This window comes from Alligator sinensis, unplaced genomic scaffold (assembly GCF_000455745.1).
Source record: "Alligator sinensis unplaced genomic scaffold, ASM45574v1 scaffold108_1, whole genome shotgun sequence".
NCBI lineage: Eukaryota > Metazoa > Chordata > Crocodylia > Alligatoridae > Alligator > Alligator sinensis.
In genome coordinates this window covers 1,963,188-1,973,830 of record NW_005842110.1, presented here as the reverse complement: position 1 = coordinate 1,973,830, position 10,643 = coordinate 1,963,188, and the positions used below count along the sequence as shown (strand labels likewise).

General features: G+C 45.8%; 1 protein-coding gene across 1 annotated transcript in view; it reads right to left on the bottom strand.

Moving 5' to 3' along the window:
- Nucleotides 1–10,629, bottom strand: part of MGA (MGA, MAX dimerization protein) — an 87,675-nt gene extending 77,046 nt beyond the window's left edge. Inside the window, 1 exon segment of the mRNA XM_025205276.1 lies at nt 10,585–10,629. The gene's annotated coding sequence lies outside the window, so the exon portion shown is untranslated.
- Between the last annotated feature and the right edge of the window lie 14 nt (nt 10,630–10,643).

The window sequence follows — 10,643 nt, the reverse complement described above, 5'->3', positions numbered from 1 at the left end:
ATATATATAAAACCAAGCCACTAGGTCAGGACTTGCAGGTCTCCTTTCTGTTATCTTAAAAAAAAACCCCAAAAAACATTTCCCTCTAATATTTTATTCCTCTCATTTTTTTTCTTTCACATGTCCCATTCTCTGCCCTTGAATATTCCCCTTCAGCCTCATCTCATCTTTCCGCTTCCTAGCTGTTTCACTATTTTCTCTTGTCCTGGTCGATCTTTCTTTAGTTTTCCCACACTTTTCAAAATATTTCTGCTTCTCTCAAAAGTTGTAACAGAGTAAGTCTAAGGCTTAATTTAAATTAGCAAGCTGCATAGCATAAATTCCTCACTAGTTTTACTTTACCTGTAAGAACTACAAAAGGAACAATGAAGACACCTCTCAGCTATTTTTGCCATTACTGTATTACATGGTCTCATCCCCTTATCTACACTACAGCTTCCCTTACCACTGCCTCCAGTGGTGAAATGCAAGTAAAAGTTTGCTAATGTAGAGACAACATAAGGGTCATGCTATTCTAATCCTTTCTTTGGTAAGGAGGCAGTCTAAAACAATACTGGAAGAAGCAGCAAAAGTGTTTAGGGGAACAGGAGTAAAGGAATGAGGAAACAGGCCCCCTTATAATGTTAGGGCCTGCTGACCAGGGAAAACTCCATAGTCCCCTATACTAGTGGTGCCCAACTTTTTTGCCTTGTGGGCTCTATGGGCACTTCCCAGTCTATCCTGATCTGGCACATGGGGGCAGATGAGGCCCAAGCCCACTGGCTGCATGGGAGAAGGTTGGGGGGCGGGGGAGAGAGACCCCAACGCCTGATCTCATCTCCTCCCTCCACTCTCCGTGCAGCCAGAGTGGGCCTGGGCCTCACTTGTTCCAGTGTGCCTAATCAGGATAAGAGGAGGCAAAAGCCCAGCCCAGCCCAGCTCTCATCTAGCTGGGTGGCCAGGGGGAGATGCAGGGAGAAAGGGACATCCCAGGCCTTATCCTGCCACAATCAGGACTTGGTCATTTGGCAGCAGGGAAGGGAGCCCCACAGGCCAGATACCATAGTTTTGAGGGCTGAATTTTGCCCTCAAGTCAGGAGTTGAGTACCCCTATACTATACCTATTTTACAATAAATTGTTTTGTAGATAATGTTCCAAGAGGACTATTCTGGAGTAATGATTTTGCTTCAGAAATAAAAGTCACTGTCTGCTCAGGGGAGTTATATTGGAATAGCCAAGTAATATGGAATAACTCCACTTGCTAGTTTCACACCATGTGAATAAGGCTTTACCATAGGAGTAAGGCTTAATGTTGTAATTTATGAGTATTTTGAAAAGTTACAGAACCACCTCTCAAATCAGTACAGAGTTGTTAAAGATGCTTTAGTGAAATTAGCCCTCCCTACAATCCATGTTTAGCAATTCATATGGTACACCTGAAAGGCAGATAAAGCAATTCATCAATAAAACAATGCAATTATTGTTAAGTTCTCTACATACTTTTATATGAAGTTTTAAGGCACAGCCCATAAACAAGCATCCAAAGTACAATTACTTGAAAAGCTCCATGAGGAAAGCATCTTAATACTAGTATGACAGCTTTAAACTCATCCATAAAAAGGTGTAGGGTTCTGTCCATTTACTGGACATCAATAACAACCAATATTAAAATATATTATCCAAATACATCTTATGTCATTTATACAAGATGTGTTGCAACTTGAATTATGTTATAAATGTATCAAAATGTCTGCTGTTATCAATTCTGTAATTTGGTTCTTAAATTATTAACTTATAACACAATAAGGCATGAATTATACACTTGCGGTCCTCACTACATTAATGTGAGAAGCAGGCAAATGAGGAAAGAAAATCACATCTGCCCCTATATAAATACTCAGAACTCAGACTTTAAAAGTAGAAATGCTCTAAGTTGATCAGATTAACAGGACTTTCACATTTGGGCCAGAAGGGAGTTACTGAAAATAAATGCTACCCTCCAGCTACTTGATGTCACTCAGTATTTTCCAGTTTTCATGTTGCATGCATCTTACCAGATACCATCTCAACCAGACATGTTTCAGAGAACTGACTTGTTTCTGAAATGTAAACTAACTTGGGGAGGGGAAAGGTATTTTTGTTTGTAATGGTTCAAAATGACTTTTTCTTTTTTAACAGGCCTATTACCACACCCAGGCTAGAAACAAGTCACATGTTTAACACCGCTATCATGACATGTGACCAAACACACACACACACACACACACACGCGCGCGCACTTAAAAATTAAGCTTCATTTATAATGAAGTGGACTTTAAGTATTCAGTTACTGTGGTACATAATAAGCAAGGGTTTTTTGGCAGTATCTTTTACTGGAAAAAAAACTCTTAAGTTGGGAGAGATGTTAGACAAGCTTTATGGCACAAAATGCCCTTCCTCAGGTCTGATAAAAAACAAACAAACAGGTACAGCTTAATCTAAACACCAGATAAAACAATGGCTTGTGTTTATACTCCATATGTAAATGGAAACAGTCACTTAAAGGAATGGAAGAGGGCTATATACATGGTACACAAGAAAATCTGTATTCATCTTGAAGCAACGTTGCAATTGTAAGGATTTACTTATTATATCTTACCCTGCCCAAAAGGACTCAGAGCAATTTACATCAAACCAAACTACAAACACCCCAAAACCCAAGAATTCCACCCATCTCCCTAATCCCAAGCACATTTTCCCAGTCCCCCCCCCCCCTTCAAAAAAAAAAAAAAAATCACCATAGCTGTATCCTCTACAGCAGTGGTTCTCAACTTTTTGACCCAGGACCCATTCGCAAACATCAGTGGCCAGTCCCAACCCAGTGCCCCTCACTCTTGACATGCTACCCCTGTCCCCAGCCTCCAGAGATCAGGCTGGAACTCTGCCAGACTGCAAGGAAAGACCCACGGTTTCTCACATTTTTCTCCTTTAAAGGAGAATCCATTTTAAAAATCTGTTTGAGACCCTTTCATATATTCATGCGACCCACTTTTGGGTCGTGACCCATGGGTTGAGAAACGCTGCTCTACAGCCAGGGTGTGCTGGAAGAAGCTGCAGTGGATCTGCAGGTACACTCCCCTTTTCCCCCTGCCCCAAAGTAGGGAAGAAGACAACTGTTGATGCCACACACCCTGGCCTCAAGTGCTAGAAAAGCCAGAGAACCCAGCAATCGGATAGTCTGGCAGGCTGTGACACTGTTCATTCAACACCCTACTGAGAGTCCCCTCTCTGTTTAAGAAGTGCTTCAAAACAGTTCAAGACAGACTATTTTTTAACACTTCAGAGGATGTCCAGACAAGCGCATACGTGAAGTATGTAGTGCCACAGATCCAACTGTAGTGCCACACACACACTGCACATGCAAGCGTTCCTACAGTGGGGGAGATTTTTTGGCACTGGGAGATAGATCCTGGTGTCAAAGAAAACCAAAAACACAAAAACCTGTAGCAGAAAAAAGCAGGGCAGTGTATGTGGTGACAGCATGCACCACCACCTGGCCAGCTGGAGCTACACTCCGCTGCCAGCCAGGCTCCCTGTTGCCAGATCGCCACTGCTGGAGCCCCAGGAGGCCCTCAGGACCCCATTGTGCACATGTATCCCTACCGCTGGCCTTTGAAGCATTTCAAAAGCATTTGAAATGCTTTAAATATTACATCTGTCCGCTGCCTGGGTCAATTAAAGCTTTAACTCTATGTTATTGGATAACTTAAATCAGTTTTTGCATTCCTGACAAGCAAATGAAGCATCTCTGCATGAATGCAAAAGGCATTTACAATACATAACAATTTTCTTGATTTGTCCAAGACAGATATCTTAAGAACACCTGGGGGGGACGGGGGGGGGGGAACAGGAGGCGGGGCTGATGCACTTTAGTCACTTATCTTTGGTCACTTTGGCAAATCAGTATACAACATGCTGCAAGCAAGGTTCTTATACTGACACTTCAAGTTCAGCTATTTTATTCACTCATGTTTTGCAATATATTTGTAATATAAACACATTTAAATTCTACTTCAATTTTCCCCAGATAGTGGCACTGATTGCAGCAAGGGTGTAAAGGCATACATAAGCACAGAACATAGCCCAGCACATTTAGCCAATGAATCTTATCATTACACAGACTCTGACACAAGAAACTGAAAACCATACAGAAATTAGAGCAGAAAATTGCAAGGGAATAGACAAATCTAATGTCACCTCAAAAGTCTAATTTAGATCTAAATTAAACTATAAAGCTTTTTAGGCAACTGAGAAGCTTCAAAAATGTTTTGTAATGAGGCCTACAGGGAGACATCACAGCTGTGTAAGCAAACTTACAGAAAAACATTTTTCATTTAGAGAAAATATTCAGCAAGTTGAAAACTGAAGGCCTTTACTCCTGCCATGCAACAACAGATTTTTCAGAGGAAGGGGAAATTTTTTAGTGAATTTGGGACTGGTAAAAGGTCTGAGATTAACAGTCCTGAAGCACAGAAACATCTTGCATCTTCAGGCTAAATACAATATGGCCGTTGTAATCAACTGTCATAATTACACAAGCAGGATCACCTCCAGCAGAATCACCACACCTCTTAAATAATGGAGCTTTGTACATCCAATAGATCCAAAACATCCAATAGCTTTGTACAGCCAATAGCAGTGCTTTCCGTTACACTGATTTGTGGACCCCTGTACACTGGAGATCAAAGTGAACTGAATTACTCGTTTCATATAAGACTACTCTATAGCTTTTTTTTCTCCCAACTTCTTTGTCCTTGCCATCTCAGTGGCATTTGCACACTGACCTAGATATGAGGCAGCATCTCTTTAAGAGTATCCTACTCCAGCAGTACTGAACCTGCAACAATGTGGAGGCACTTCTCAAGCATGAGCCCCATAGATGTTAGTGAAGAGATTTAGATCTACCATAAGCAATGCAAATTATAGGGCTGGGGTTTACAAAAGTGTACACAAGGAGATGGACAAGCAGAATGCTGGTTTTCACCCAGGACACTGGTGTTTGGTAGTTTCTTCTTTAGAAAGAAAAATCTAGGGGTGTGTGCAGAGGTACTCCACGCACATTTTACAGTACTATAATTTAGAGCACTTTTTATAGCACTATACAGTTACAGTTAAGTATGACAGAAGTGCAGTGTTTGGTTGGGGGGTGGAGAGGCTCTGATCCTCCCTGCACTTTCCAAGCTAGGAGGCAAGGTGCACTCCATAGCCTTCTTGGGCTTCTCCACGGATTAGAAATTTGACAAGCATACAGAAGTTATTTAAAACACTGTAGGTTGCTAAAGGGACCTGACAGATGTACAGCTCCCTGCTTTAACTCATGGTGCTTCACAAAATGTGCCATGAGTTAGGGTGACCTCTCCCCTCACCAGGCAGATGTTCACTGTTGTGGGAGGAGAAGGGGGGGGAAATTGAGCTGCACTTCTTCACTGGCTCAGCTGCAGAGCTGCCTGCCTGCAGCTTCTCCCAGTTAGCCCTGCCCCACCTTCCAGCTCCAATGCTATCTGCACCAAAACATCCAATAGCTTTGTACAGCCAATAGCAGTGCTTTCCGTTACACTGATTTGTGGACCCCTGTACACTGGAGATCAAAGTGAACTGAATTACTCGTTTCATATAAGACTACTCTATAGCTTTTTTTTCTCCCAACTTCTTTGTCCTTGCCATCTCAGTGGCATTTGCACACTGACCTAGATATGAGGCAGCATCTCTTTAAGAGTATCCTACTCCAGCAGTACTGAACCTGCAACAATGTGGAGGCACTTCTCAAGCATGAGCCCCATAGATGTTAGTGAAGAGATTTAGATCTACCATAAGCAATGCAAATTATAGGGCTGGGGTTTACAAAAGTGTACACAAGGAGATGGACAAGCAGAATGCTGGTTTTCACCCAGGACACTGGTGTTTGGTAGTTTCTTCTTTAGAAAGAAAAATCTAGGGGTGTGTGCAGAGGTACTCCACGCACATTTTACAGTACTATAATTTAGAGCACTTTTTATAGCACTATACAGTTACAGTTAAGTATGACAGAAGTGCAGTGTTTGGTTGGGGGGTGGAGAGGCTCTGATCCTCCCTGCACTTTCCAAGCTAGGAGGCAAGGTGCACTCCATAGCCTTCTTGGGCTTCTCCACGGATTAGAAATTTGACAAGCATACAGAAGTTATTTAAAACACTGTAGGTTGCTAAAGGGACCTGACAGATGTACAGCTCCCTGCTTTAACTCATGGTGCTTCACAAAATGTGCCATGAGTTAGGGTGACCTCTCCCCTCACCAGGCAGATGTTCACTGTTGTGGGAGGAGAAGGGGGGGGAAATTGAGCTGCACTTCTTCACTGGCTCAGCTGCAGAGCTGCCTGCCTGCAGCTTCTCCCAGTTAGCCCTGCCCCACCTTCCAGCTCCAATGCTATCTGCAGGAAGGGAGGGGAGATGAGGGGCCTGCAGGCTGAGGTTTGCCAACCTGAGCTGGAGGCAGGGGGAGAAGGATTGGGATGGGGGGGGAGGGACATGAGGCAGTGGGGCTCCAATCCACCCTTCCCCCTCCAGCTCAGGCTGGGCAAACACCAGCCTGCACCTCCCTCCCCCTTCCCTTCCTGCAGACAGTACCTGGGTCAGGGCTGCATCAGCCCAGCCCCAATCATGCACAGGGACTAACAGAAGTTACCCAAGATGCTCTGCTTTGGAACGCCTTCATCTGATCCCTCATCAGATGAGAGTTAATTTGTCACGTAATCAGCCACTTTTAAAGTGCTCTGCAGCTGTGCACTTCTGCCAGGGCACCGCTGTAGAGCACTTTCAGGGGGCCGATCACACGACAAATGTCACTTGTCAGCAACCCAAGTACAGCACTTCAAGTATAATATCTCATTTAACAGGGGCTAATTAAAGTGCTGTACCTATTTTTGAAGTTCTGTAAAGCTATGCACTTCTGTTGTCATGTCAACAAAGCATTTTTAAAAAGTGGCAGAAAAAGCAACTTCTGTACACACGCTAGTTATCTAGGTGCTCTTTTAATTGTGACATTTACAAATATCTTATATTGTTTTCATCAACTATTTGATCAGAAATCATATGATTTCTGCTCAGGAAGTCCACGCAATTTTTCAATAAGTTCTCTCCTCTCCATTTAAAAAATTTCAGAACAGTGGAATAAAACAGGAGAGCCATGCTGCTTATGCTGCTGTGGCAGGAAGTACAGTGGCACGTCACAGACAAAAATGACACAATTCTCACCCATTTCAGACTCTTAATAGCTGGTTCCATCAACAAGAATGCACTAGGTGCACACGCTCTGAAGAAGGCTCATTCAGAAAAGTACTGTCTGAATTGAAGAGAGCAGACAAATTGAAATAAAAAAAACAGGAAGGGGACTGTGACAGGGCACCTAGCATGACTGTCACTTTAATAAGAGAGAAGGCTTTAGAAACAGCTCAGGCAACAATCAGTGAAGACACCTGACTGGAAGGGGGCTGGGCTGGGCTTCAGGTATATAAAAGCTGAGAGCCTGCGGTAGGTAGGCAGGCAAGCAGCCTTACCCTGGGCACTGACAGGGAAGGAAATCCTGAGCAGGCTGTTGAGCGAATGACTCTGGCTCACATCAAGTACACCTGTTGGTATACGGCCTTAAGAATGGGGGTTTGGCTTTGGAGACAACGGACCAGCCCCCATTCAGTATGCCCTTGTGCTGGGGAGCATCTGGAGGTTTGTGAAAGGGACTAAGGGCAGGTAAAGAAGTCTCAGCTGGCCAGGGAGAGAGGGGCTAGAGGGCCCACCCAGACAACAAAGGGCCAAAGGACCCAGAGAGAGAGAGAGAGAGAGAGAGCAGAAACTAGAGGGCTTGAAAACAGAGCACAGGGCTGAAGGGTCTGGGGAGCAGGTAGGGCCAGGCTGCCCATAAGTCTCACTGGCCTAAGAGTGGGGCCAGGGCTCAGGACGGGCCAAAGGCCAAGAAGGGCCACAGCTGGAGGTGGGCAGGGCTGTAGAACCCATAGGTCTCAGCTAGTCTAGGATGTACCAACAGTCAGGAGGGCCACAGCCAGAGACTGAGGGGACCAGAGTCCCTAAAGCCCAGAGGGCCTGCTATAAGGATGAACAGAGCACAGACCTGACACATGTTCAAAAGTGTGAGACCAGACTTGGGGAGCCATGAGGCAGCCTCCCACTTTCTAAAAGATAAATACATCAAGGTGTGGCAGGAAAGTGGAAAGGGAAATTGCTCAAAGAGAGCAAAGTTGATAAGGGCTGAGAGGGCTCCCAGGGGATCATGCTACCTGGAACGGGAGTCTGTTACAGAGATTAACAGAAAAATAGCTCACTGGTATTGAGGACCAAGTAACCATTCAACAAACTGTTGCTGTAGAGTAATAAACTCAAACCCACTAAAAAAACCCTCCCCCCCACCAAAAAAAAGGCTTTGGTAGGCTCTCTCTCTACCACTCCTTAGCTGATGGGAAGAGAGTCTATACCTTGTTAGTGTGATTGGAAAAAACCCTGGAAAAGCAGTCTTTTCATGAAAGCCCTAAACTGGTGTCAAGAGATGAGAACTGTACTTTCTTCTTCCTCATCATCATCACTGATTTATTCCTTTTAATTTCAGGGCAGTCATTTCCACATCTGTGTTTCTCCTTCTATTAAACAGAGATAATGAGGTGTAGTGTTTGCAAAGCACTTGTAGATCACTAGATGGAAGGCTTTCAGGAAGGGTAAAGAATTACTCTTGAAAGATGTGTCAGATTAGGACACCGTTCCAACATAGGACAGTTTAATTCAGCTCTCCCCTGTTGCTCTACTCCTCACCTCCAAAATTGGCTTTTCTGGAGGTAGGGGTTCTTGCGATGGACAGCAGATTCTTTTCTACCAGAAACACTTCATTTATTTTCTCCTTGTCTAGCCCTCACTTTCTGATCTTCTCTGTTCCTTTTCCTTGCTGTTTTTGGGTGTTCCTCTTTTTATTTTCTTCATTTTCCTTAACTCATTTCCATGCATTTCCTTTCAAAGCTCAACTCAGAAAAAATGAAGATGATTCTAAGGGTTGGACTACCCAGAAAACTCACAATCACAGGAACATGATAGTTCAAGACAATGAGGGGCCAACTTTTTTGGCAGAGCTACCACAAATTAAGCCCTGTGCTCTCCTCATGTGCCATTCTGATCCCTTTTCCCCCTACTTGTTCTGCTGCTCTGCTTTAAGCTCCCTGCCCTATTGGCCGTGTGCTGCCTGCTCCCTCCTGATCTGGAGGGTGCCATACACAGAGGCTGCCCATGCCACGAACTGGCCACCTCTAGTCCAAGACATGCCACCCCCCACTCTTTGCTTATCCCTCAAAATTTTATGGAGAGACTACACCTAATCATCACTTGTTCTTATTAAGTTACGTCACAAAAAAGTCACATCCACCCCAAATACAGTTATGAAGTTGACCCAAGAAAGAAAAAGTAGATAGAATCATTGGAAATGAGGGTGGAAGGAACCTCAGGAGGACATCTAGTCCAACCCCCTGGGGCTCAAAGCAGGACCATCCCCAATTAGATCATCCCAGCCAAGGCTTTGTCTAGGCAGGTCTTAAAATCCTTCAAGGATGGAGGTTCCACCACCTCTCTGGGTGACCTGTTTCAGTGTTTTACTACCCTCCTAGTGAGAAAATTCTTCCTAATATTTAACTTAAACTCTCCTTGCTACAACTTGAGACCATTGCTCCTTGTTCTGTCATCTGCCACCACTGAAAACAATCTAGCTTTAGCCTCTTTCAAACCCCACTTCAGGTAGTTGAAGGCTGCTATGAAATCCCCTCTCTGTCATGGTTAAGAGTTAAGTATCTAGTCCTGTATGTGCAAGATCCATGGTTAAAAAAAAACAAAAAACAAAAAAAAAACCCAACCTAAAAAAGAATAAGGTGCAGGTGATCCTAGTACAGTCTGTGCCAGCCCCCGAGTGCCTTCGAGGAGGCAAGAAAGCCTCCTTGTTGGACTTACTTCCCACTGACTAGGCACAAATCCTGCACAGAAGCGCTCTAGGTGCGACTGCGTGGGGAGGAGGGGGAATCCCCACGGACAACTACTGTTCCCAGATCCCTGCCCTTCCCCAAGGTGAGGGAAAGGGAAGGGACAGGAGCAGGGCAGCAAACTGCGGTGGAGCCGCCCCGCGTTGCCGGAGGCGGACCCACCCCCGCGCTGCTGCGTGGCGGCTGCACCCCTAGCTCCCGCCTCTGCAAGTGAAGCAGCAGGGGGCGGCGAGAAAGCTGCTGGAACGGCGCCCAGGCGGGGCGGAGCCCCAGTCCTGCCCGGTCACCTACGCCGCGAAGCCCCGCGGCCCGGAGCACCTCCTGGCATAGCCACTTCCCGGGGCCGAGCCCACCCCCGCAATGCCCGGATACGGCGCCGCTCCAGCCCCTTGTGAGCCCCCGCCTGGGCGCCCGTCACGTGACCGCCGGCCCCCTGCTCCCGGCTGCGGTCACGTGTGATTGGGCCGCCACGGTCACGTGACGCGCACACTGCACGGCGCCTCCTCGAATAAAACTTCAAAATGGGGGAGGAAGGGCTGGGCTGGGCTGGGCCCCGGCGCCAGCACCTACCTGCTTCCCGCCGCCGGCTCCACGCGGCGCCGATCCGCCACGCGGGCCGCCCGCAGCGC